The following is a 26334-nucleotide window of genomic DNA, read 5'->3' as shown; positions in this document are numbered from 1 at the left end:
GGTGCTTGAGTCCCCTTAAGTATCCACTCTCCAGAAGAAAAATCCAAACATGAACCATTCCCAGTACCTCTGGATTGTTTTATTCAGTTTTTAGCCTGGTTTTCTAAGGATTATGTGATGCTACATCGTGCCTGCCTCTCCAGCTGCCCTAGGGACTTTTAGCCTGCTGGGCACTTTCAGCCAAACCTGAGGCAGCAGAGTAGAAAGCTCAAAGGCATTGTGATGGTCATGTGGAGGAGAAGGTGGTGAATCCACACCAGCAAGGGGAGCCAGAAAGGGGAAGGAAAAGAGAACAACGGTCTTTCTGAGTTCTTGGACAGAAGAAAAGTTTCAGTGGAAACGTGTGTTACTAAACAACAGAGCATCCTCGCGGGAGAAAACTTTGTCTGAGAAGTGGATTCTCTGGTGCCTACTAAGGGCTGAACACACATTGCAGCTGCAGCATAATTCAGTTAAAAGTCAATCAACCAAGAGATATGCATCCACTGGAAAGCAGGCATCGTTAGTTTGGTTGCTCATGGAGCTATTTGCTCATTAGCAGAGACAGCACCTCTCTCCATGGTATGCTGCAGGAAAAAATAATCCAACATGGAACAGTATCTTCTTTTACTAAACCTAGGGGCACCTAGGCTTAGCAGTGAAGCACAACCTGAGAAGCAAATACAATGAGCAGACGACAAAAAATTTAGTCTGCTGTTTCCACAATTAAAACTGAAATGAGATAATACTGGAAACAGTTGACTTCACAATACTGAAAATTGAACTCATCTAGTTCACTCTGTCAGTAAAAATAAATACAAGGCCTCTGCACCTCCGTTTTCAATGTAAAAGTGTATTTTGTTTGTTCTGAAGGATTCTGAATACCATACGATGTCTGAAAAAACCACCATTTAAAGCTTAATTTCATTGTTCAGTGTTTAAGTTTCAGGGGTTTATCTGCCAATGCTCTTCATGTTAAAGGCCTCCTTAGTAATTTTTTAAAACAAAGATAAAGTTTTTTTTCTGTTCTGCATCTAATACTGATGCACAGGCAATTTATTTGTATATTGTAGGAGCTATGTGAACTGAACTGGATTTTAGTGGCTCACTTTAAAGATGCTAGCATGTTGTTTTATGTTTAAAACACAGTTTTTTACCCAAGGGAAGTCTATACACCAATGGCTCGTTTTCTCTAACCATTTTCTATTCTAAGGTTCACGGACAGACCGTGCTCATATTTATGTCTGTTAATGAAGTTGATTCTATGCCTTTATGTTTTCAAACTTCTTAGCACAAGCAAAGGCCTTTAAAAACCCACAAGAAATAGGGATCTGATCCTTTCAGAATAAAAATAGGTGAAGCACTCTCCTCAGAAGTATGCATGCCACTAAGTATTTTAAGAAGGTAAAAACTATCCCAAAAATAAATGGGGGAGATGACTTGAAACATTAGATAAAGAAATTAGCACAACTGTGAGAAACATGGAGGATCTGTTTCCAGAAATGAATCACAACTGTATTAAAGTGTGAAAACATCAACAAATGTCATGAGGAAACCCAAATATCCACAGCAATTTTTCCTGTGTAGGTAATACAACATTCCTTGATAACTCTGTTTCTTTGTGCAACCGTAAACAAGCCTCTTTCCCCAGCTTTGTTCTCTAACAGCTCAGCAAAAGCTCACGATAAAGCAATGCTATTTTCCCTGGAGCACACTGTACGCCTAACACTCTCTACTCCTCCAGCTCTCTAAGATTTCTAATTTATAAATTACAGAGGTTTAGCCTGAGGAACTCAGCCTTACGGCGTTGAGGGAAATTTCCCTTCCTCTTGGCAAAATACGACTTGCTCATATACACGCACGTAGCTCAAGCTGAACTCCTCATACTTCAGGAATTTGCAATCAGTGGGACCAAGCTGCACTTTGGGCTGTGACAGAGAAGTTTGCACAAAAGCCCATGACTAGCTGAGGCTTTCATTTGGATTTCACATTACTAAACTTGAAAAACCTGAAAATTAAAAAAAAAAGGGGGAAAGGAAAAGAAAAAGTCAAAATGGCAAAAATGGATTTCAGGGGCAAAGACTGAAAGCAAGCTGAAAAAAATGCCCTTTTTTTGTCTTCCCAGCGCTACAAATCCCAGCTGATCAAGCTGGAATGACTCTGAGGGAAGGTCCCACATTCTTCTCACAGTTATGAATGGGTAAGTCTCAAGTACTGCCTTGGGCTGTACTTGGATGGAGCACCAAAAGGGTAAACGTTTATTTAAGCCTATGTCAAACACTTTGAATTTTTTCAGTATACAAAGCTGAGCTAGAATGTCATGAGTAAATGAATACTGGGACATTATGGTATTTCCTCCTCTGCTGAAAAGGCATTTCACTTTAGAAATATGGGTTTGGTTCTTATTAAATTTGGGCACAAATTCAGGCCAGTCCTTGATTTATGAATATGGCTATTTCCAGCCCCTGAAGTTAATTCATGGACCTCTATAAAGATACAATCACCCCAAACCAGCACTGCCACCAATGTAAGTTGCTATGAGGGTGGGAAAGCCTGCCTTTGAGTGGACTGTTTGCTCCATCTGGCACGAACAGCTTCTTAAAGCTGGGGAGGGTCTCAAGGAAACCTCATGGAGCAAGTGAGACACCCGGGATGGCAGGGTGACATCCGAGAAGCCAGAAAAGGGCCATCATGAAACAACTGCCTCTGGAGGCTAGAGAGGAGCTGCTCCTTGTCCCCTCTGTCTCTGCTCACTAATCCACTAATGATTACAGATCGTTATTCCACTGCAGTGCTCTAATTCAGCAAGTGCCTTGTCTTCTCCTACATTCCAGTACACCCTTACCACACCAGGTTTCTCATTCTCCATGCCACATACCTCGCTCAAGTGTTTTCTATTCCCAAGGAAAATCCTTTGAGGCCAAGAGAAGGCTTACATACACCCAGAAATCCTTCCACTTGCACTTTGATTGCCTGAATGGCAGTCTTTCAGTAACTAGGAAGTCATAAATACTTTTTTCAAATTTCAGTGCCTACAGAGAAAAAATGCTTAGTGTTATAGGACTGCTTCTTCATAAATTAAGCTAATGTGAACTCTGGATTGCTCTTACGGAGACAGAAAAAACCTCTCTGTCTTCCATCACATAGTATGTTTCATCAGAACTACAAATCTGCTTAACCATTTCCCAACTAAAACAGACAAAAGCTTTCCCCAGTTAATATTCTGCCAATTAGGAATTCATGCAGGATCAGTCGTCTGAGTAATGCACGTGTCAAATAAAATGTTTTAAAATCCTATCACGACCATATCTGTAATGAGTGTGTATCCACTGCACACTTAAGTAGCTTCAGAAAAGAGTTCACCTTCACCTGTATCTAAGGGACAAGATTAACAAATGAAGCATCAAATCTCCCTCCCAGAAAGAAGAAAACCACAATGTTTTCTATAAAGTTGTTCAGACAAATGCTCCAATTCCTGTTCAAATAGTTTATTTATTTTTAAGTTCTTGTAAGGTGACAAACCGCCAGCTTCAGGAACAGGAACTTGCTCTTTGGATGGGCTGAGCAGGCAGCAGTGTGGTAGGGTTAGCAACCACCCTCGCGCCTGGCCGCATCCATGTGCTTCAGGTCTTCCCCTCTCACGTTGCAACACAGTGAACCCCACTTCATCACCACCATTTCGCTAACAGGATGTTGGTGCTCTTGGCATTAGGCTGTGGGTTCCTTAGGGTAGAGGTTTCCCTAGTTTACTCATGAAGTACCTGCTGCTTGGCACTGACAAAACTAGGAGAAAGGATGCACAATAAATCATGCTCAGAGGGCATCTGAAAGGTGTCGGTCAAAGCATGAGTCCACCCATGTGTATCAATAAGGCTGTAGTGAGTGGTACCCAGGTTTGCTGATCAAGTGAAAATAATGAACAAGGACATTCGGCTTTTACAGCTCACTTATTACAGACCAATAAATTTATGAACTGGCCAATGCCAAAAGCAAATCGCTACAGAGCTGCTGAAGTGCAAAACTCCCTGGGGAAAACAGACACTGCACCAACAGAAGTTGAATGGGCAGATGGCAGACCTACAAACCTCCAAGGAACAGGAAACGCCAGCACCCACCATCCTGACTGGGTGCAGATGAGGTGACCTAATGCCTCACTGATGCGGTCAGGCACAGTCCCCTTCCTCCTCCTCTGCTCTGCCTCTTCCTTAACCCTCACTCCCTCTGCACCCATCTTAGTATGGAACCGATTCAAGCTCCCGGCCCAGTGGAAAACTGTTTGCTTTGCTTTGGGTGAGTTTTCCAGATGAGTGCACTGGCTCAGCTATGTCATGCAGCTGCAACCCAAAAGTGGGGTTGACATGGCAAAAGGCCCAGCTGGGGGGCTGCGACACTCTCGGTGACAGCCCTCCATACCACTGGTGGGGGGCAAAGCCCTGTGCCCTGCCTAGGAGCAGGTTGAGATAGTTCCTGAGCACCAGGAGATCTTGAACAAGAAGTGCTCGGAGGTGATCCAGAAGAAAGTGACATGCAGAAGGAGGAACACCAAGTTTGGTGTCATGTTCCCATGGGGAAAGCTGCCAGCCTGGACAATGTGACCAAGCAGACAGCTATATGATAAAGGGCAAGCAATGAGCATTCAGTGTGAGAAAGACTGACCCCAGGAGAATCAAATAAAGGCCTGCCAGTCAACTAAAACACCACATAAAATCTCAGAGTCCAGTTCAAAAACTCCCAAAGGGTGACCAGAAACAGATGACCACAAAAAAGTGTAAGACCAGGACAAGTCTGGGCATCATCACTTTCTCTTCATCCTACCCATTGAGTCCCTTTTGTTTATCACATAGGACAGAGGCTGATTGTCTCCACTCTCCAAACCCCTCACAAGCTATTTTTCATTCCATTTTAAGCAGGACTGGTAGTGCTGAGCTCCCAGTGTACTCACAGTGATGGAAACGAACACTCCAGTAGAAGTTAACACTGGGGGGCGGGGGAAGGGAGAGACAATGGGTGTTTGAAAGAGCTTATTTTCTCAATCTACAAAGACAAGAGGAGAGCAATGTGCCATCTGTGTCATCTCAGAGTGCACTCACTGGGTATGACCTCTCAATGATATTAAATGGACGCGATATTTTTAGTTTATACATTTCCATTCTTTGCGATGATTCAGAAAATCCCCCGCAGCCTTATGAAAGTTATTTTGCTGTGGTGCAATTTAAGAGCAATCCAGTGAGCTTTCCACGAGCCACAGACAATAACACTGCCATTTGCCAGTTAGATTAATATTCTTTATGCCCTTGGTAAGTCCACAGTAAGTTCATCAATGTGTTCAAAGATACAGTTTGGAGGCAAAAATGCATTATCCCAAGCTTTGCATGCAGAAGTACTGGTCACTTTTACAGTACCACCATCTGGTTTTCCACATACAGGCATTACAACTTCCAGAAGCCCACTAAAACACTAAGCCACTAAACTTCCTCATAGCTTTGGACCATCTGCTTTTTCATCCCAAAGGTTTCCCTCCCCACCTTCTACATTTTTTCCCTACCTAAGGATAAGAAGGAAAAAAAAATTCCTCCTGAGTAAGGACTGTGCATCTTCCAGCACATACAGGTTCATGGATACGGTTACAACAGTCTAAAAATATTATCTTGGACAAACTGTGATTAAATTCTACATTTTCACATCTACACATAAGGGTAACGTGACGCGTGATTCTTCTGGGAACACACGCAAAGGCTCAGAACAGCATTATAGTGGATTCCCAGGGTATTTATCAGCAAAGACTTTTTCTCTTCTTCATTCCTTTAGCAACAATCTATCTTAAAGGATAGCATAAGAATACGTAGACCCCACGGCGTCTAGAGAGAAACCAGATCTTTGGTTGTATACTTCCTAATATAATTTAGATCCCTGGTGATAAATATCTTACGGATTATCCCTTTTTACGCCTGAGTTCACTGCACTTTCCCACTGAGAAAATATTCTGTCAATCAATGCAGGTCCTGATTCCTCTTTGTCGCATGCCAGCTTTCTTCCCCAGTGCCAGATCCAGAACTAACAACTTACAGCAGGCAGAACAGATGGGCACACAACTGCCCTGAGCTATGGAGATGCTGTGAACTATTTTTAACAAATAAAAAAAAAATAAATCATCAATGGTTTACAAGGAGGTTTTCTGGTCCTGCCTCACGCCAAAGGGGAAGCAGTCACCACGGCCTCTTCCAGCCGTACAATCAACACCTGCAGTTCAGATGGTACCTTCAGGGGCAGTTGGGTTTAACTTATATTTCAGTATAACAGAAGAGTTGGTTATCAGTGTCCTGCTGAGTCCCCAGAAGCGCTGCACCTAAAAATACCTGCAGGATTCTGAGACTCTCACTGCGTATGTCAGCCAAGGAGCCTCACCACCAGCAGTGCAGCACCCAGCACCGCCACAGCCCCTGACCAGTCTTCCTGGCTACAGCAAGGCTTGAGCTTCTCCAAGGCCAGTGCTAAATCCCAATAATCCCAGTAATCTGGCTGGAGGGAGCACAGACCCCGAGGAGACATGGGTAGCCAGAGCCTCGCGCAACTACAAGCCAGTTTTGCCGCAGCAGACATTAGCCTGGAAGCAGTTAGCCCAAATGTTGACTCTGTGCAGGCACAGGTATAGGTATGAATGTTTATGCATGAATAGGTATGAAATGCATCCTTATTTCCAGTACTTGTTTTTTTAACACCACCTTAGCCTCCTGAAGCAGCAGCGGTTTCCCCACATACAAACTGTGTAAATATCAGGTTTATATTCAAAGAGCCTGAAAATAAGAATCATTTGCTACCAATACACAAATGGAATGGTTGGGAAGGCAAAAAAAAAGAGAAAGAAAAAACATATCAAATACCTTACTGAGCACAAAAAGCAAGCAAGCTTTTTGATAGCAAGAAAAGACCTCACAACGCTTTGGGAAGTACAATTTTCTGTGTACCACACGAAGATATTGATATAAAAGACTGTCTTTGTAAATCAGACTAAAGAAAATGGTGCCTCTGTGTCTAGATAGTCAGTGTATTAAGGATTAGATGCAACTTGGTAAAATTCAAAAGCTTCTCCAAATGCATTCTGTTAAACTTCTCATCAGTATTGCACAGAGGTAATTAAAACTGGTGAGAGTTCTTATATATGCTTATTGGCTTCTAGCTTCCCAATACTTTTTTTTTGCTTTATATTGCTAGGCCACTTCTTTCTCTTGTGCCAGAGATATATCAACTCCTTTAAAAAAAGAAAGGCTAAAAAAAGGCAATACAATCCCCTAGACAGGTTGTTTAACACATGCTTTGCTTAACTGATTGGAAAACCCTAGTAATTTCTCGAGTTAGACAATATAACCTCTCAAATGCCTCTACTGTTTATTATGAAGTGAGACAGAACAAGGATAGGTGCCATTGCAGAACACGCTGCCTTTGGGGCAGCGCTGGATGCAAAACCTCGCTCTGCTGACCCCCAACCACCGTCCCCTCCCTCACACCACTGTCTGCTGCCCCTCCAGGTTGTGCGGTCCTGCTGAGTCACACCGATCACCCGAGTGATTTGACTTGGAAACGGCCATCTCACAAAACACCATAAAAATTGCAGCTGCAGAGGATGCAGCCATCCCTTTGCATGCCAGCTCCCTCCTGGGGACGGCCACCCGGCCTGAGCAGGGGACCAGGACTGGTGCCAACCGAGCAGACTGCATGCACCTGGGCAGTTTCACGCCTGTTGAAAGCCCACCTAACATCTGTGCTGCTGCCAAAGGAGATGGTCCTCATCTTCCTGACGGACCCCCTTTCCTTTTTCCAGCCCTGTCTCTTTTGTGCACAAGAGCGCAATCAGCCTGTTCAAGGATTTTGCTGGACTAAAACCACAATCCTTTTTCTCCTTCCAGTTTTGCTTTGTTGCACTGGTTTTCAACTGGATTATCATGATGGGGAGGTCTGTTATGAGTGCCAATACCTCCCAGGGATGTGATAACCCAGTTATCAGGTGCTCACTCTTATTCTAAGAATAAGTAGCATGAGCAAAGGCAAGGCATCATTTACTACCGCAAACATGAAACTGTTTGCTCTAGCCACATCAGAATAGGACAAGTATTTCCATCTGCAAATGTGCTAGCTAACTTGTTTTAACTAAAGTGATTTTAAGCCTAACTTAACATAAGTGTGGACAAGCCGCAGACTTCCCTAGTCGTCTAGCCACAAACAACCTACATGTTTTTACATAAGCTTGCCCTCACTTGTATCTTACGTTCCTAGAGTTTTCCTTATTTTCACATGCAAATTTAACTGATGGATCGAGCGCACAGATCCAGTGTTCATGGCTGGAGGGAGTAAACTGGATTTTCTGATGTGCAGGCATCCTCAGACCCAGTTTTGCCCATGGGCTCAGGCTGCAGAGTATGGTTGCTGCAGACAGCGTCCCTGCAAAGCCTCAGCAGAAGCTAAATGCAACATGTTTAGGCCAAATGCCATCTTCCAAATGGTGTAGAAATCTAATAGGGACCTAATCCTGCACATCCATAGAAAAGTGTCTAGCGGGAGGACCCCAAATACTTTGTGAAACCTACACTAAACATCTCATAGGGAGGAGCAGTATAAGTAGATGGGGACTGTGACAGAAATTTTCAAACCTCTGGAAGCAGACATGGGAAACTGGGGGAAATGTGTGTCTCTGTCCTGTTGCTCAGTCTTTTGGTGTGTCCTGTCTCCCTGTTTTGTCCCCCTCATGCAGCATCAATTCTAGAGGGGACACAGCAGGAGCCAAATTACTGGGAGCTGTGTTCATCTCCCCCATGTTGAGCACAGTCTCCTAAATTTTTTCAGAAGCTCAAGCCACCACAGCACTCTGTCAGAGTCCTCACTTAGAGGCAGATTTCACCTTAACCCTCCTACAAACTTATCTCTTCTCTCCCAAGAGAATTAAAGACCTCATTGCAAAATGTCAGCTGCTGAGCAAAGACAAGATTTTATCCCATTTTTGACACACATCATTTTCTAAGGAAGGTAAAAATTGGTGAGTTTTTCCTTTACCGTGGCACCCTTCAGAAGATATTTTATCAGCCACTGGGGCTCCTCTGGCTTTCTGGGGTATGCCAAACAGTGGGCACAGTTTGCTATTGGTTCTGAGAGCCGAGGTTTGAGCACTGGGACTAAGCCTTGGACCCCTTTGCTGTCCCAGCCCCTTTGAGTGCCATCCCAAGTTTTCTTGTCATACTGATACTTGAGAATTGATATGCTGGGATCAGTTAGTGAGGTGTCCCTGAAGCCAAGGAAGCAGGGGACACCTGCTACAGGGCTGGGACCTCAGGTTGCTGCAGTTTTTACACTATGGAAGCAGGTGGCATCTCTCTGGTAGTGGGAGAAAAGGCAAGAAAGGCAAAAAATTAGGGTTCTGCACTCCTGTGGTGGAGGGCTCTGCACAGGGAACTTGCATTGGGCAGCATATCCCTACCCAGAAGACCTCATCCCTGTTTCCCCAATGTCAGCAGGAAATCCACACCTAATTTCAGCAGAAGAAAGACTCGGGTTCGTTGCCTCGGGCAGGCAGCAGACACAAAGGTCTGACACCACAGAGTAAGGAGACATGTCTTTTAATCTTCAGAATTTAAACGGGTTTGTCTTCTTTGCAACAGACAGATGTTGCCTGACAAATCTAGTAATGAAACTTTCATAAATTCTAACATGTTCTTCTGTAAAGCACAGCTCTGAGAGGCTGCAGAGAAAGGCTAAATGAGCTCCAGTCCCCATTCACACTGCACGAAAACATTCTCTGACTGTGAATAAAACATGTCTTTATCACCCTCCTCCTCTATTAAAATGAAAACCTATGACCTGCTACCCCAGCTGATGATAGCTTTACATTTCTGGGGGAAAAAGAAAAAGAGAAAGCCATCAAAATGAAATTTTGAAGGCTACTGGCTGCATGTTCTTTAACTCCAATTACAAGGAGAGTGTTTGTATGCCTGTCTTGCAGAGATGTGATACGGATCCCAACGACTGTTTAATACAGCTATTAACAGTTTATTTTAGCCACCCTCACATAAGGCTCAATTTGCACTCAGTAGCAAGGTGTGAGACGCAAAAGGCTGTTGTTTGCATCCACGTTCGACAGGTCTCATCAGTCCACAGGAGGACTGAGAAGCGTGCCAGGTCCAGAGATGCTTTCCTCCACGGACCTGCTTTCCATGCCCTGCTATCCCTCCCCCCACAACCCCGAGCCTCTCCACCAGCGGAGAGGAGTTACTTCTCTGCCCTGCTTTTATCTCGCTGCAATTACAGGATGAGTGAAATCTGACTGCATTTCGATGCCACCTGTTGTAAAGCCCAAGAACAATATGCATTGAGACTCGCAGCTGTTTCCTATATTGTGCTCATTTTTAATATTGTGAAGCCAGAATTCCCAGAGTATTAAACCAGCCTGAATTTAAAACAAAAAAACAAAGCCACGGCTGCAATGCAATTTAACAGAAACCACAGAAGCACATGCTTCGCACTGAGGTTTACTCCTCACTACACAGAAATGATCTGGCGGACGCGTACAAAGGGACCCATTCAAACAGTCCCCAAAAGCAAGTCGGATTACACTCATGAAGAACACGTTGGATTTGGCACAGACCCCCTTCTCATGTAATCATTTTAGCAAAAAGAAAAGCCTCTCCAAATACTTTAATGTTGTCTTGGACTTTCTGTATTTTCTTTAATACTATTTGGTATTAAATCTGCCCTCCAACCATAGCCTAAAGTTGCCACATAATTAAGTACATCACCTATGCTACGAACAAATTATCCTTCCTCTTTCTGTATGCGAATACACATGTACAAACAAAACAAGTGTGTATTATGCTAACAGTGCCTTTTCTACCCCCCTCCTGAAAATACTCTTTTCTGTTCATAATTTTCGGATGTCTGTGCGTTCTCCTAATCATTTTCTGCAAATGCTTCACAAAGAAGTTGAAGCCTATCAGCAAAAAGAATCGTGAGAAGGATCCCCAAGGAAAAGCTGACAGCAGCAAGGGCGTCCTGCATTGCTCTTGCCATCCCTTAGAGCCCCTTTCATGCTTGCTGTGACATTGAACACAGTGCCATCCCTCTGAACTGGAGCACAAAGATCGGTTCAAAGGTTAGGTCATCCCATTTAGCTCCCACACAAAGGCTCCAACAGAAAACCCTACCCCTGATTATTTACAGCATAAAACAAGACACTGTCCAGAAAGACCGATGCATCCCAAGCCTGCCTCAACTGGCCTTGTCAATAGCTTGTTGTCTTGCCTTATGCCAGGCCTATCTTCGCTGCAATAATCATGCAAATTGACAGCAAGTCATGCATATATATTTGTAATTTATGTGCTCAGGGTTAACTCAGCAGCTTTTGGTGAAACTGTAGAAGAACTTTAGCAAATCAGAAGCAAATCCAAGGACATCCATAGTGAAACACTGCAGAAAATGCTGTAAAAATATACTCTCAGAGGCAGTTTTTTAAAATACTCAGTTATCAGTAAGTGGATTAAGTTTTATGTCATGCGTCCCATCATTTAAACTATTTATATCAGCCATTTTTGTAATTTAAGTCTTTTTTACAAGGAGTTAAGATATCTTACTCTTCATTTTAACAGCAACTCTATATTTTTATGAAGAAAGATACACATTTGTCATTTTTATTAGTGTCTGCCACAGACACTATTCAGGTTTGAGAATATCTAAGAGGGAAGAATCTGGTGTTACTAAAGGGCCAGCTGGACAGCATGATACAATACTTAAGCTGGACATAGTTTTGAACTGTAAGCCATTTGTTGGAATAAAATGAAGACTCAGCATCACATAAATATTTCATGAATTTGTATCAAATTTGCTGAATTGTTAGCTTCTGACAAAGGAAATCAGTGAAAAATGGAAAGGCTTCATTTTGACATTTTGAAAATGAAAGGTTTTGATTTTCTCATTTGAAGTTACTTCTGTATACAAATTTCCCTCATTTCTTAGAATATTTGAATTGGTTTGAAACCAAAATAAAACCTTTCATTTCACGTCAAACAAAATGTTTCACTCAACCCAAAGCATTTTGGAGGCTGTGGGGTGCGGTGGTGATTAGCCCTCAATTCACTGAAAATTTCATCTAATTCACTCTCGGTCTGACATGAAACCATCCCTTTTTTCCCCTCAGAGACACTGGGAAACAGAAATGTCTGTTGTTCTCCGTCCTCTGCTCAGTGGGTATTTTTCATATCCAGCATCTGATATTCTATAAAATGGTTTTAATGCAGGGAAGGTCTACTCAGCACTTTAAATACTTTTTACTCGTAAGTAAAAAACTCAGTGTAATAGCAACAGAAATACCCAGAAGTTGGTTAATTATGTTTTCTTCCAATTTATAACAGCTTTTTTAGAAACCCCCTGCCCTAAGGTCTAGAACTCAGCCTTTAGGTGTTATTTCAAGAGTGACAAGGGGATTCAATAAGCCCTTAAAATCACCCAACTTCACAGTTGTAACAGCTGTGGCAGCATCACTCAAGGTGACCTTTCAGCATCATTCAGACTCCGAAGACCAGATGCATCTCATCCACCCTTAAAAAGTAGGCATCTGGCTTTTACGGCAACATAGGGGCTGCCTCTCTAGAAAATGGAGAGAATCAGGCAGTTCAGCAACGTCCTTGGACTAATTGGAGAGATGTTTCAAACAAGGAGGAGAACAGATCTTGGAGATACCTATCATTAGCGAGTGACTATAGGGAGCATTTGCCCACCGTATCTCAGGGTAAATGCCCAGATTTTTAAATCATGATTTTTAAACCCTGGCAGCCAGCACAAACCCAAACCTCTCACAGCCTTTAACTGGGCAGCACCAGTCGCATCTGCTGTGTACTCTGCCAGCTCTGTGCACCGTCTCCAAGTCATCCCGAAGAGGCAGTTCCCATTTCATGGGCAAGTGAGCACCACCATGGAAATGTTGATCTCTTGCAGGATCAAACAACAGACTGCAAGGTCTGGGGCCATAGGATCCTTTTCCTCCTGTCCCTGGCTCCATTATAAACACCAGAAGCACTCAGACAAGGGAAACTGCATTTATTTCTGTGTATCTGAGGCCAGCTGCCTCAGTCCCAGTAGCAGTTCCCCGCTGAAGCTCAGCAAAAGGAGCAGTTTTCAAGCTGGCTGTGCTTCACCTCCAGTTACCACCTGAGGAAGAGGTGTTCACACAGCTATTGCTTGTTTTTCTTAGTTACCTTTCACAGAGTATTTAAAAGCCATGCAATGAACTCTGCCAGTCCTTAAATGACACTTTGCCCGCCCTGCATCCTCCATGTTCCAAACATGTGTCTGCTGACCAACCATCTTTCCTTCTCTCCCCAAACCTGAGCAAGAAATCTCCATAACCTTCCTCAGCCACTGGTGCCTTCACAAGGGAACACAGCAGGAGTAACAACACAGAGGGTACTTGTCCTTGCCCACAGCGACACGTTCTTCCAAAGGTGCCGACCACCGCATCCCCCCTGAGAGCCCTTCTGGGTGCCCCTGTGCCCATGCCATGGCAGCCCACCTCAGTGTTTGCCGATGGTTAGCATCTCTGCCAGCCCTTCCTCAAGCCAGGGGAGAAGAAACACCACCAGGCCATCCAGAACCAGGCAAGGAGGTGCCATATTCCCAGATATTGGCATTTTCTCTATTATCACCCCAAGGCCAGTTTTGTTAATAAGTTATGATTGTTGCTGTTTGTTTGTTTTGGTTTGGTTTGGTTTTTTCCCTGTTGGTTTCTCTTTAGAGGTTCCTGTGATTTAAACCTTGGGGCAAGGCGGTACTTTCTCACTGAAAGTGCGTCTGGGCACATTTCCACTTGCTAAAAGAAAAATAGAGAAAATGGTTTTTCTAGAGCCAAAGAGAAGTAACACATCTGTTCTATAAATAAAGATCTTCCTAATACATCCCTTGAAGAGGAATTTTAGTTTGTGGAAAACTCAAATAAAAAGGACATTACTATGCAATAAAATATATTTGACTGTTTTTCTCTATTTTCAGTATTATTGTGGATTATTTGTGTCTAATTGTTATTTCTTCTTCTGTGTTGTTACTTGAATACAGAGCAGAATCAAAATTCTGCACTGGTATCTTCTTGGATCAGGTGCTCTGCAAGGAAACTGTGTTGTCACCCAGCTACTCTGTAAGACAAAGCAAAAAAAACCACCTAAAAAGTAGGCATAGGGATAGACCTCATCTAAGTGCTATCTTCTAGCAGTAAACACATATCCTGTGTCATGTAAACATGACATGTTCTAAAAGTTTTCTATTATGCTTGAATTTCCTTTTAGGAAAGTACACTAAAATGTTGGGGTTTGCTTTATTAAACAGATGTATAATTTGCTGAGAAAATTCAAATCATTCTGTTTTGTACTTTACATACATTATGGGTAGCGTGTCAAAGAGGATGAGCTGCAGAAATCAGAATGATGTCTTTCAGGACTAATTGGCAGGTATGAGAATTTCGGTGATTATTACAGAAGCTATTCTCTTTACTCATGCGTTTAAGGAAGAATCAGATCTAAAATGTTAGTTCCTAATTTAGTCTGAATCCCTCTTCTGTCTCTGCCGGTGATATGGGTGATTTACCAGTTTTAAAATACACTTGCCAGATAATTAATGCACTGGAAGAGCTTTAGTGCCTTTCTCAAGCTCAGTTAATTTTCCACATGTTCATATTCCAGCCATAAAATCACCTTTTAGTGGAGTTCACAATATAATGCAAAAGAAAGAAAAAACACCCCAAAAGATTTATAATTTGTGTCTAACTGTAATTGCATGGGCATGAAATTAGCAGGAGCACAAGCAGAGCCATTTTGCCTTGTCAATCATCAGGTAATGCTTGTCATCTTTCAGATCACAGATATTAGCTCAATGTCCATTTTCTCTGCAGGTGCCATACACTTGCACCGGTAGATGGTGCAAAGGAATGGCACGTGCCTGTCCGTGTCTCCTAAGAGTCACCCACAGCTACTACATTGACATTTCACGACTGCCCTCATTACTCTCACCACGTGTAGCGCAAATGAGAGAGCTCCACATAAAACTCTATCAATTTCTGAGACCTTGAAACTCGTTTTGAACAGAAATAAAATGATTTGAAAATACATAATGAGAAACTGCGTATGGAGGGGAATTACAGAAATAACATGTCAATATGTGAAATACTCTTCCAGCCCACCCATTTGTACAATTTGAAAGTTACTCATTCACTGATAAGACACACTCGATTGCGAAGAGGTAAAAGACAGCAGTTCTTTTGATAATTACTTTAGCAATACACATGTAAATGGCATTACAATTGAATCTTGCTCAGAAACTCCTTCTGTGTATTGGCAGAACATGGATTTATATGAGAAATGTCTACAAAGAGAAGAATGCAAAATAGCAACAAAGGAAGCCAAGTTAAGAAAAAAAATCCAACAGTTCAAGATAGATGTATTTATAATGTGGGGGTTTAGGTTAATGAGAGCAACCTGAAGTAACTACTTTACTTTAAATGCCTACTATAAATGTAATAAACACTAATTACGGATAAAGACTCATATAAATTAATTTCTAGAAGCTGTCAGTGAACGGCAGAGCTTCAAAACATGATGTAATGCTTCCGCACCAGAATACAATTTGAAAAAATCAAAGTGCAAGACTTCAAAACAAATCTTACCACAATGGTCCCATGACTCGAGAGTTCAAGAGTCAACCTGAGTTCAAAAGGGTGGGGTTTACAACAGCTCAAGCCCCAAGAGGCAGAAGTGCAGTACACAACGTCCTTCTGAAAGAAGGCCCTTCTGGGCACAGACAGGTTGAGAAGAGAAAGCTACAAGGTCTTGGTGGCAGCAAAGCCATATGAGACAGAAGAACTGTGGTGCCAATGCTGGCCCTCCATGATTTGCTGCAGGCCACGAAGAGACCCAGCTAATGACCAATTTTCCTCTCACAAAATAATTCTTCTAACAGGGAAGCCCCAGGAGGGACATAAACTATAAATATTCCTAGCTGTTAAATTACATCAGCGTTAACAGGTTTTTGTTTTTATCCTGACATTATTTAATACAAAACACAACAAACGCTGCTGAGGTTTTTGCGCCACCTTCATGACCAGGAGAGATAATTTCCTTCTGTGCTACGATATCAATAGCTCTGTGGTGAGGTACAGATGATTAGCAGAAAGTTGGAAAGATATACCACTGAAAAGGGATTATTGCCAGTAGATTTCATCTCTGTTACCACTGTTTCAGCTCCCTAAGTGTTATCAACACAAGAGCATTGATACAGAGAAGGTTTCCGGAAGGATTATCAAATATATTATATTCAGTGTTGAAATGGCTCTTCCTATGAAAACCAAATGGGAGCAAAGGAAGACAAAAGCTGAGTGCTTCCAAAAATGCCATCTCAAAGCTTTATCCTATCTTAATCTTCACATAACATCTCAGTATAATCTGGCCCTGTAACTGTACTCATGTGGTCTTTTGTACCTCCCCCATACTCAGATTCGAGTCCATTTCCATCTCCACCTGCCTGACTCAACCCGGGTAAGGCTGTCAAAGGCTGTGCGTCTCAAGTCTGGTCCTCACTCACAGCATGTCCACTTCCCACTGCTCTTGGAATGCCAAAGGACCTTCAAGAAGATACAAACAGGAGAGGCATAAGAATTGAGGATGGAGTCTGTAAATCGATCCTGAATCTCTTGCAGTCTAGTAAAGATGACCTCCTAGATCCTCTAAATTATCATAATATCCTAGAACCCCATCTATACGAAGATCAGTTCTCTGCTCACTGCCTTCATTTTGTATTAGGAGGCATGCCTAATGCCTCCTAATGAATAGGCTAGTTTAGCAAGTCATACAAATTGCTCTGTAAGTCTACCCTACCGTAGTAACGCATGATGTCCTCTTTTGTCACCAGTGAGCTGGAAAGTACTTTACCATCATCACCTGATTCATACACGTAACCTTGCTTTTTTCAAGAAAAAATACAGAACAAAAATGTTTATTGATGATTTTTCTTTTCTGCATCATTAACAATTTTGCCATCTCCATCCAGTAATGCCTTATACTGTTGCTAGGATATCTTTTCTTCCTAACATACTTAAATAATCTTTACTGTCCCCAGCTCTGCTAATCATTGATTTTTCCCTGATGTCTTCAGCTTCCCTCATCAATTTTCTACACTTTGTAACTTGTAACTTATATTGATTACCATCTCCTATTCTTTTTTTTTTTTCATTTTGCTCTAATATTGCTTCTTTTTTCTAATTACTGCCTTCCTCATAACCCTGAAACAGGATGGGTTTTGAGCCAATAGCATCCCACTCCATAACAGAACCTATATCTGCTCATCCAATATAATCGCCTTTAAAAACTTTTATTTGCCTTTTTATAGCAAAAGGTTTTCTTGCAGTTAGTTATACTAGTAGTTTTCCTTACTTATTTGTATTGACTTCTCTGAGGAACAAAGCATATATATTACTTGTTCTTTTATGCCATACATCTGTATGCCTGCATCTAAGGTAACTGGGCTGTGATCAGAGGTGCCTCACCAGCTACTAGGGTAGAACATCTTTATCCACTCTAAGAAGATTTTAGAAGGCAGTTACTTCCTAAGGTAAGATATTCTCATCCATCTTTTATTCAAACTTTAATAACGTGTTAGCGTTGTCTTCATGAGGCAGCATGTCTCCCACTGTGATGCCCTGCATCACTGCCATTCTTCCTTCCACCCATTATGGACAAAAATGTAAGCAGCACCTAACAGATTTTGCTCTCTGTTTTAAAGTGGTGAGCAATCTGAGGACTACCACCACCACACTCTTTAACGAGGCTCTGCTGATTAATATGGATCCACATGCTTTCAAGATCCCAAAGTTTTGAGTTATCCATATTCATACAACATAAAACAGCAGCTTTATGCAGACTGTGTAGACTCTCCCCACTCCCTTCCCACCCTTCTTGCCTTCTCTGTCTTTCATAAGCAAGATAAAAATCGATGAACTTAATATTTCAGTGTTAGGAACCAACCTATTAGTTTTCAGAAATGGCATTTATACTATAATTGCATCTTTTCATCAGGGATAATGTTGTGTTCCTATTGCTTGTCTGAACTATTAGCACAGTTTCCACGCTCTAAGATTAGCTGACATTCTCTACCACATTGACCCAATTTCTTTGCAAAAAAATCTCAGTTTGAACTCTTTACTGCTCCCTCTTTTGTTTTTAGTTTTATATCTCCCTTGACGCACTGTCTAGTTTCCAGGAGTGAAAACTAGCTCCTCTTCCTCCCACTTTGTACGTACAGGACTCTCTGATCTGGGTGGGTAGTGACACATCATTTTCCATAGAACCTAAACTTCCAGTTTCACTTCAGAAATGCAGCCACCTATTCAAACCCTGTGTCTCCTACCTGCTGTATTTTTTCACTCATCCTCATGAAATGATACCTAAGAAAAGCACGCTGGCTTTTCTCCATGTCCTTGCCTGAAGTCTTCTATAATCTGCATAATTCTACATTTGCCTAAATAATTTCCTCTATTGTTGATAACCACTGGTGGAAACCTGCCAGCTTTACAGTTTCATTTCATGTTTTTATGATGGGGAGACAGCTGACAGATTTCTTGCTGAATTCTCTGTTCATTTGCCTAAACATAGCATTGCTGGTGATAGTTGAATTTTAGGAGGACTGAAGAACCTCATAGCAACAGACTGATTCCTCACTCCACAAGATGTAACCCTTCAGGTATCTCTCCAGTGGCTCTCTCTTCTGCTCTACAAGGGGAAGTTTCTCCAATATTTTTTCAATGGGTATCTGAAAAGGGGTTGGTATTTCTAGCTAGTTTGCATGTCTTCTGGTATTCTCCCATTATCTGATCACATTTCTTTAATTTCTAATATTTCCTTTTCACACATTCCTCCCCTTAGAATCTCAACAACATCTGGTTGTCCAAGTCTGCTTCTCTCAAACACTGCATGGTGGTGGGATCCAACATTCTAAGACCGTGTACGCTCTCCTTCATGATGATGATCAGCTTGCATTCGTGTACTGGGAATCTCATGTCTTAATAAGAAAAGTCCAAAGTAGCTCCAAACTCTGGGTCTGACCAAAGAGTGACTGGCACCTCGCTGCACAAACACATCTTTTCTGGAGTCTCACAAGAACCTCGCCCTGCTGGTCGCATGGAGAACAGTGAGCCCCATCCCATAAAGACAACTGAACAAAAAATAAGAAAAAGGCAGAAATACAGATGTTTTGGCAAAACCCCAGACAGGCCTTTCCTCCTCTTCACCCAGAAAGGAGCTTGCAACTCCTGCCTTGCCCATATGAGTTCTCCTTAGCGCAACCACTGCCACATCCCTGTCTGTAGGGGTAGTATTTAACTATTCTCATTTTATAAACTGTATCACCCTGGGAGACTATGACTAGTTCATTTAGAATTGCCACAGAATAAATGACACTTCAGTTAGGTTATTATCCAAAGATTTATACAGATTAGCATAGATTTGTCATTGTAATATATGTCTGGATTCGTAAAACTTCAGCAGTCAAAAGGGAAAAAGCCATGAGGGGTCTAGGTACAGTTATGTATATGGGCTTAGAGACATCCCTCCTGACTTCAGAGACCTACTTGAGGCCCCAAAATTAGAAGCACAGCCACCCTTGCCTCCGTACTTTGGCAATGAAGAGTGATGGACGGATTGAGTTTCTCTTGAAAAGAGCCTGAAATCGAACTGCCTCCTGGAAAGTGCTTATTGCTCTCCCCTGACTGTATAGAGGGGGCCTCTGCCACTTGATTTAGGTGGGCTCATCCCTCACAAAGGTCAGCAGCTAGCAAATACCAGAGAAAATACTCAGTTAATATTGGTCTCCTTTGGATTACAGTATTTTCCCAAAATAGACTGGTCAGCTTCCTCCCAAAGAACTATTTTAGTCGTGCGTTTTTCTAACAAGAGGCAGCTCTTGTGATCCTGTTCAGACACAACCAGTGATTTGGTGCGTTAATAACACCTCGGTACTAAGGTAACCTAAGAATATAAAATGTTGAGGATGTGTGGCGTTCCAGTCTTAATGTGCTCTTCCTGAGGAGCTCTGCAACGAGGCCAGTTGTTAAGTGTTGTTATGACACACTCCTGGGCTTTCACTTTGACTTCTTTTCACATCTTGTTGAGTCTTCCAACGTCTGAAAAGGCCATTTCGATGTGCTGAGGTCATATGTTAAAAAGCTGAAAGAAGGGGCCCTTGCTAATGGTGCTCTGAAAGCAATTGTTTGGCAGAAGTTCATCGCATAAATTGCTCTATACTTTTTTAGGATTGTAAAAGGAAAAATTATACTTTGTCCTCTAAGGAGTCAATGTAAAGATGATGTCCAAGAGCCATTGTTCAGCCACCAAGAGCTGGAATGGGGACTGGAATAAGTGGGTGGGGAGAGAACAGGCCACTAGCATCAGTGGAACAGTCAGAAGAGCCCTGGCAGGCGAGAGGAGGGGAGAAGGGAGTCAGGGAAGTTGTAAATAACAACCAGGAGAAATAAAAATATTCCTAAATACAAGTACAGAGGCAGGAAAGTCCCTCATCTACAAAGCTGACATCAGACTTTTGTTACATGGCCAAGTTATAACATTTAAATTTAACACAGATTTTCATAACTTTCATTTAAAATTTGTGCTAATTCCTGTTTGGAAATGCATATTTTGGCTCAAGGACAGTTTATTTCAGTTTAGGTGGAACACAGTGCTCAGCAGTTTTACCCAAGCAAAGTAATGTTAATTAAAACCAATGAAAGAGACTTCCCACAGCCCTCGAGGCACTCTGCCTTAAAGACATACTAAAAGTAAACAGACGCATTTTTTTTTTTTTTAACCTTTCTGATCTGTGAGGAGAAGGTTTTCTTCAAATGCCCAAGTGTTGGGAAAAACATTTAAGATGAGTTGTGTTGGTGGATTGCAGTAAGGGGGTCAGCTTTGTGCAGTATAAAAAGGCAAAAAGGAATCACGTGGATATACGAAGTTCCTGCTTCAAGCCCTTTTCTCCTCAAAATGAAACCAACAGCACCTGGAGAAACAGTCCACAGAAATTTCTTCCCAGTATGCACAGAGCCAACTTGCCACAAGTTCTCCCGGGAGTAATACTCCTTGGGACTCAGTGGGGGTGTGACAAGGTGATTTGCAACCACTGAATCAGACCATCACACTCATGCAACAGCGTTTGGCTCTGCTACCAAGACTCATCCCATCCAAACGGACTGGACTACTCAAGGGAGCAGCTTCACAGGTGGGACATAAAAGACTGGGATCTGAACCAGGCATTACTATTTGATCATAACAATATTTACAGTACCTTAATACTCAAATATTCAGGAATCATATAAAATACAATTGCACGTATGCCTAGCGACATGCTATACAAATACTGGCCAGCAAGGCTTAGGGAAAAAATAAAAAAGATCAAATAAATAGTCTGTGCTTCAGATATGGTTGGAACACAAACGGAAACCATGAGGGAAGTTGTACGAAAATTTACAGGAAAAGCACAAACAGTTCAATTTGTTTGTTTTTACAGTCATCATAGGCAAAATAGAAATGCTAGCAGCAATAAGAGAGAGCAAACAGGATATCTGGGAAGCAGGGCCATTTCGCTTGTGTTCTGTTTCCATTCTTCCATCTCTGTTTCATCTGCTTGCATTGCAGATTCAGGCTTGCAGAAAGGCTACCAACGTGAGACCCAGATAGACTGGGTTTTTTAATATATGTGGGCCTGATTTTGTAAAGACGTGCTTAGCATTGTTCACTCGAGTAGTGCCACTGACAGCAGAACCAGTTGTGAAGGCAATGGGAAAGCACCATGAAGTTTCTCCTGGATCAGCAACTTGACAAACAAAGTCTCTGCCAGTTCACATCCTCTGGCACTTGGTGAGTACTGTATTCCACCCTTAATTAGAGTTGGAGTAGAGTACAACTGCCCCTAAATTAGGGTATGAATTATTTTCATACACATGGCTATTCAGACTGTGCATCAATTGTAAAATATTTTAATGCCCTGTTCAGTTGAAGATGACATCAGTCCTTCTGAAATGTATACTGAACCTCCGGATCGCAATTCAAAGCATATGTTCTGCCTGGTCTGCTGAGGACATAATGGTACAAAACTAGGATGCCTTTAATGAATAAAACACTAGTCACTGATACCATGTGCATTATACATACTTTCCACTTCAGAGGCAAAGCAGTTACAGCTTTCACTGCCTGAAGCCATACTACATCGGACCGTGACTGTATCACATCTGAGAACATAAGTACATTGAGGCGGTGCGGTCTCTGAACGGGAAACGTTGACGTGAAACCGAAGGTGCTGCCCAAAGCATTGCTGGTGATGCCAGACCTGGCACCTCTGCCTCCGAGTCAGCAGCAAATCCACACCACAGCCTGTTCCTGGGGTCGCCGTGAGGCCCTGCCTGGAGAATCAGACAACATGTCAACCATCGCCTCTGCTCCAAAGAGATGCCACTCAACTTCTGGGTGTCTGGCCAGAACACAGCTTAAACAGTCATAGCCTGCCTACCTCTATTATAGCCTCATTATTCTTCTGCCCTAAACTATCATTTTATGTCCCTCTGCACTGCTAAAATAACTACCATAATGTGTGCCAAAAGTGCATTCCAGCAATACTCAGATTCACATTGAGGCTTTATCCTAAGCTTGCACTCAGCTGGGTGAATTTAAAGTACCTCAGAACAAGTTGCACAAGAAGATCCCTGCTGCATATTAGGAGCGGGTGTGGGATCGACCTGTTTTGCACCTGGCCACGAGTGTCCCTTTGCTAATCCAGAAATGCTAAGGAAAGACAAGCTGGAAATACATGAGAAATTGGCCCAAATTCCATCAGCTATAAGAGAATAATGCTTCGTCAGTACTTGCATTGATTTAACTATAGTTATTCCAAATTGTTTTCAGGATGAATTAAATGCCATTTCGAAGCAGCTTATTTTGGTGCAGTATCATCAGGGAGAGTGGTAGCTTTGTGGGGTTGTTTTTTTTTTTTTTTTAGGATCCAGCGAAACCAAAATAAACTGTTCCCCTGGCAAAATATGAATGTTAATAGATAGACTTATGATGATCTAGATAAATCAGTATTTTAACCTGATGTACAGGTCTCTCAGCTTCCTTCTTTCATGGCGTCAAGTCCTTTGTGCTGGTGTGTCTCTATGAGTCCGATACGTAGGACCATATAACGGGTATTGGCCTGATCACATGAGCCAAGGGGAGCTGGGGTGCACAAGCAATAGGACTCCAAGGACAGGCTCACACCCCACCAGTGGGTCCTTCTCTCCCTGGGACCTCTATGCGAGGTGCACCTGACCAGCAGACCACAGCTCAAACCAGCCAGCAATAGCTGGACACCACAAGAGCAGATGGGAGCTGCAGATGTGTGAGATATAGGTCCATTTCTGCGACGCCTGAGTCTCACTCCATTCACAAATAGTGCATAAGCCGTGTGCTGTGTTTAGTATGAATCCACTGAGCTTTTCTTGGTTCCACACACGTTTATTCCAAATTGAGAATGCCCATAAGCAACTTTTGCACCAACGTAAGTCAATTAGGTTTGCTTTTTTGCTATTTTTGTGTAAGAGTCCTTGAAGTTTACCCCCAATTGTATGTTGATGAATATAACAGTTGCTCTTGCATCCTTCCCAGTTCTGGTGGCGTATGTTTAAGAAGACAGAATGTGAGTGGTTCTGCTCTCACTTGCATCTGTGCAAATCAGGCATAACTTCATTAAGTCAATGTAATTGAACTGATCCAATCAGAAGTTGCAACACCTTATTTCAAATTATTTTGATAGAATACAGTTTTTGCAATTAGATTTAACCTCATGAAAATGTCAACTTTTTATGGAAAAGGAGCACGTTGATTTCCAGTTTTCAGTTAAACGTTTCTCTTTCTCATAGTACCTTTCCAGCAGAGCAAATAACCAGTGTTTCCTACGAGAACCATGATGAAGACTATTTCCGAAGTATTCAGCTTTCCATTTCCTGATTCTGACATTTCATTCACTTTAGGGTAAACTCAGTGAGTCAGAAAAGGCCCTCCTTTTTTTTCCAACGTCCTAATAATCCAGGTCCTTTTTTCCTGGACATAACGCATCCTACTTTACTTAATTTATAAGGCAGAACTTGTAAAATTCAAAGCAGAATGCTTCTTCCTCTCCTGTTCTCCAGCCTATTCTTAGTTATTCATACTAGTCTCAATACATCCAGAAAAAGCTGCCTTATGCTTTTTGGCTTTGGGAAGTGGGAATTATTTCTGAAGAAGTTTATAAATATTTGCTCCGAATGCCTGAACAAATGAGTTATTTCCTGCGATTTGCCTTTTGATACCTTAAATCTGTTAGCATTTTGGCATCAGATCCTCCTCAGTGCCTCAGATCACAGCGTGAATTGATGGCTTATGAAAAAAAGGAAAAAGTAATCTCTGGAAAGACTGAGAACCAAGAAAAAATAATTAAATAAAAATAGAAAGGAAAACAGCTTAAGCTCATCTGGAAACAGAGGATGGGCTGAAGAACTATTAGCAGTTTCTGGTAGCTCTATTATTCAGGTAGTTTTACTGTTGTCCTTTCCTGCGTCTCCAAAGGGCAGGTTTAGAAAGGCTTCATGTCAGCAGATCCCTGCTGGCTCTTGGCTGCTACTGGGCATTTACCAGGGCCTCTCTGCAGAGAGGTCAAAACACACCCAGGGGGAAGAACAAAGAATTTGGTGCATTTATGGCAGCTTCTCCACCCTCCAGCTGGGGTTTTGCTCCAGCTTCACTCCCTTGGCTCTGGTGAGATGCAGGGCCAGCCTGTGCCTGTTAGCCCGCACATCTCCCAGTTAGATGTGGTAAATATATGTATTGGACACTGAAAATTTGCAGTGGGTGCATTTACTGTGTGTAAGAGCAAGGAGAATGTCTGCTACACAGCGCTGGGAGCCTGGAGCGGCCGGTGGAGAAGTTGAATGAATTATTCTCTAACATCAGGACTGAGTTCCCCTTCAAAACTAGATTCACACCTCCCAGTAATTCAGGTAAAAATCTGACTGTGAATCGTAGGGGCTGGACATCCCTCAGACAACAGGAGTGCATGCAAATCCTAATTTCTGCATGTACTACTCTGAAACAACCCCACAACTCTCCAGTACAAGATCATTTAAAGAGAGAGGAAATATATCTACATCAGCTTGTTTCAGTCTTTCCTAAAATGACTACACTCCAGAAGCACTAACAAAGAAGCAGATGTAAGATTTTCTATGACTTATCTCCAAGGCAATTATTTATAAATTTCCTTGATTCATTACATGCCAAGCCTAAATTAATCCCCTGGTTTAACAACAGAAATGTATATGTAGCCTTGCACATTGCAACCAATACTGCATGCTAGGCATTTTGCTTTATAGATTATTTTTGATAGCATGAAACAATTTTGCCCCTTTTGAATATTTTAGGCAGAAAAATAATTTTCTCAAAAGAAAAGACCTTGGCTAGGGACAGTTCCTGCTGCAAGATCTAACTGCTTCTGGAGGCTTCTGGGGGCTCAGGGAAAGCCAGCATCGTATGTGGTTGAGAACTGTACAGAAAAAGCACACTGACGGATACACATGTGTACACATACACGTGCATATACACACGCACAGAGTTATGTAGAAAACTGCAAAGTATGGTGTTCTTCTCCCCTTTCTCCTCCCTCTGATAATAAAATAAAATTAAATGGCACGAGTCCCTAAAGATTAACATTTCCCAGGCTTAGCTGTTTTGCTTATCCAAAAGACATCTTACTCCTGGTTGTCAGAGGCAGTGCAAACTGGGAACAACCGGGAAGCTGGTGTGCTACAGCATAGTTTTGTCTGTGGTGTAACCTCTGCTGCATCAGCTACAGATTTGAAGAAGGGGCGATGCTATTTACATCATGTGTGTCACAACTTCTTGCTCAAAGTGCTGGAAAGCTCATGTTTGGAGGCTGATATTTTTTCCCTCCTCCCCTCCACCCAAACACTAATTGTTCTTGCTTTTTAATGAAAGTCAGCAAGTACAGGATTTTAATTTAAACTGTCAGTCAAAGGTAATGGAAGAGCTAGAAAGCCTGACATTGCTTCTTTTCTGTGTGCTGAGTAAAGCTCTGTTAAGGGGTATGTTTCAACAGGAATGAGGAAGGAAGGACCAAGGCCAGAGTAATTAGCAACCAGGACTTATCTAGGACAAATACTATGAGAGAATAAAGCCATTAAAATATGTCACTTATTTGCTGATTCTAGAGCAGATGTGGCTTCTTTTCACGGGAATTCAAAAATAATCAAGGCAATAGAAATTTTGT

At 42.2% G+C, this 26334-nt stretch overlaps 1 protein-coding gene across 1 annotated transcript in view; it reads right to left on the bottom strand.

Moving 5' to 3' along the window:
* The window catches only part of SH3RF3 (SH3 domain containing ring finger 3), a 250917-nt gene that overhangs the window by 130469 nt on the left and 94114 nt on the right, over nucleotides 1–26334 (bottom strand). The gene's annotated exons all lie outside the window — the stretch shown is intronic.

The sequence above is a fragment of the Numenius arquata genome, chromosome 1 (assembly GCF_964106895.1).
Source record: "Numenius arquata chromosome 1, bNumArq3.hap1.1, whole genome shotgun sequence".
Lineage (NCBI taxonomy): Eukaryota > Metazoa > Chordata > Aves > Charadriiformes > Scolopacidae > Numenius > Numenius arquata.
Note: the sequence above shows the minus strand (reverse complement) of the source record. Positions and strands in the feature narration are given on the sequence as shown.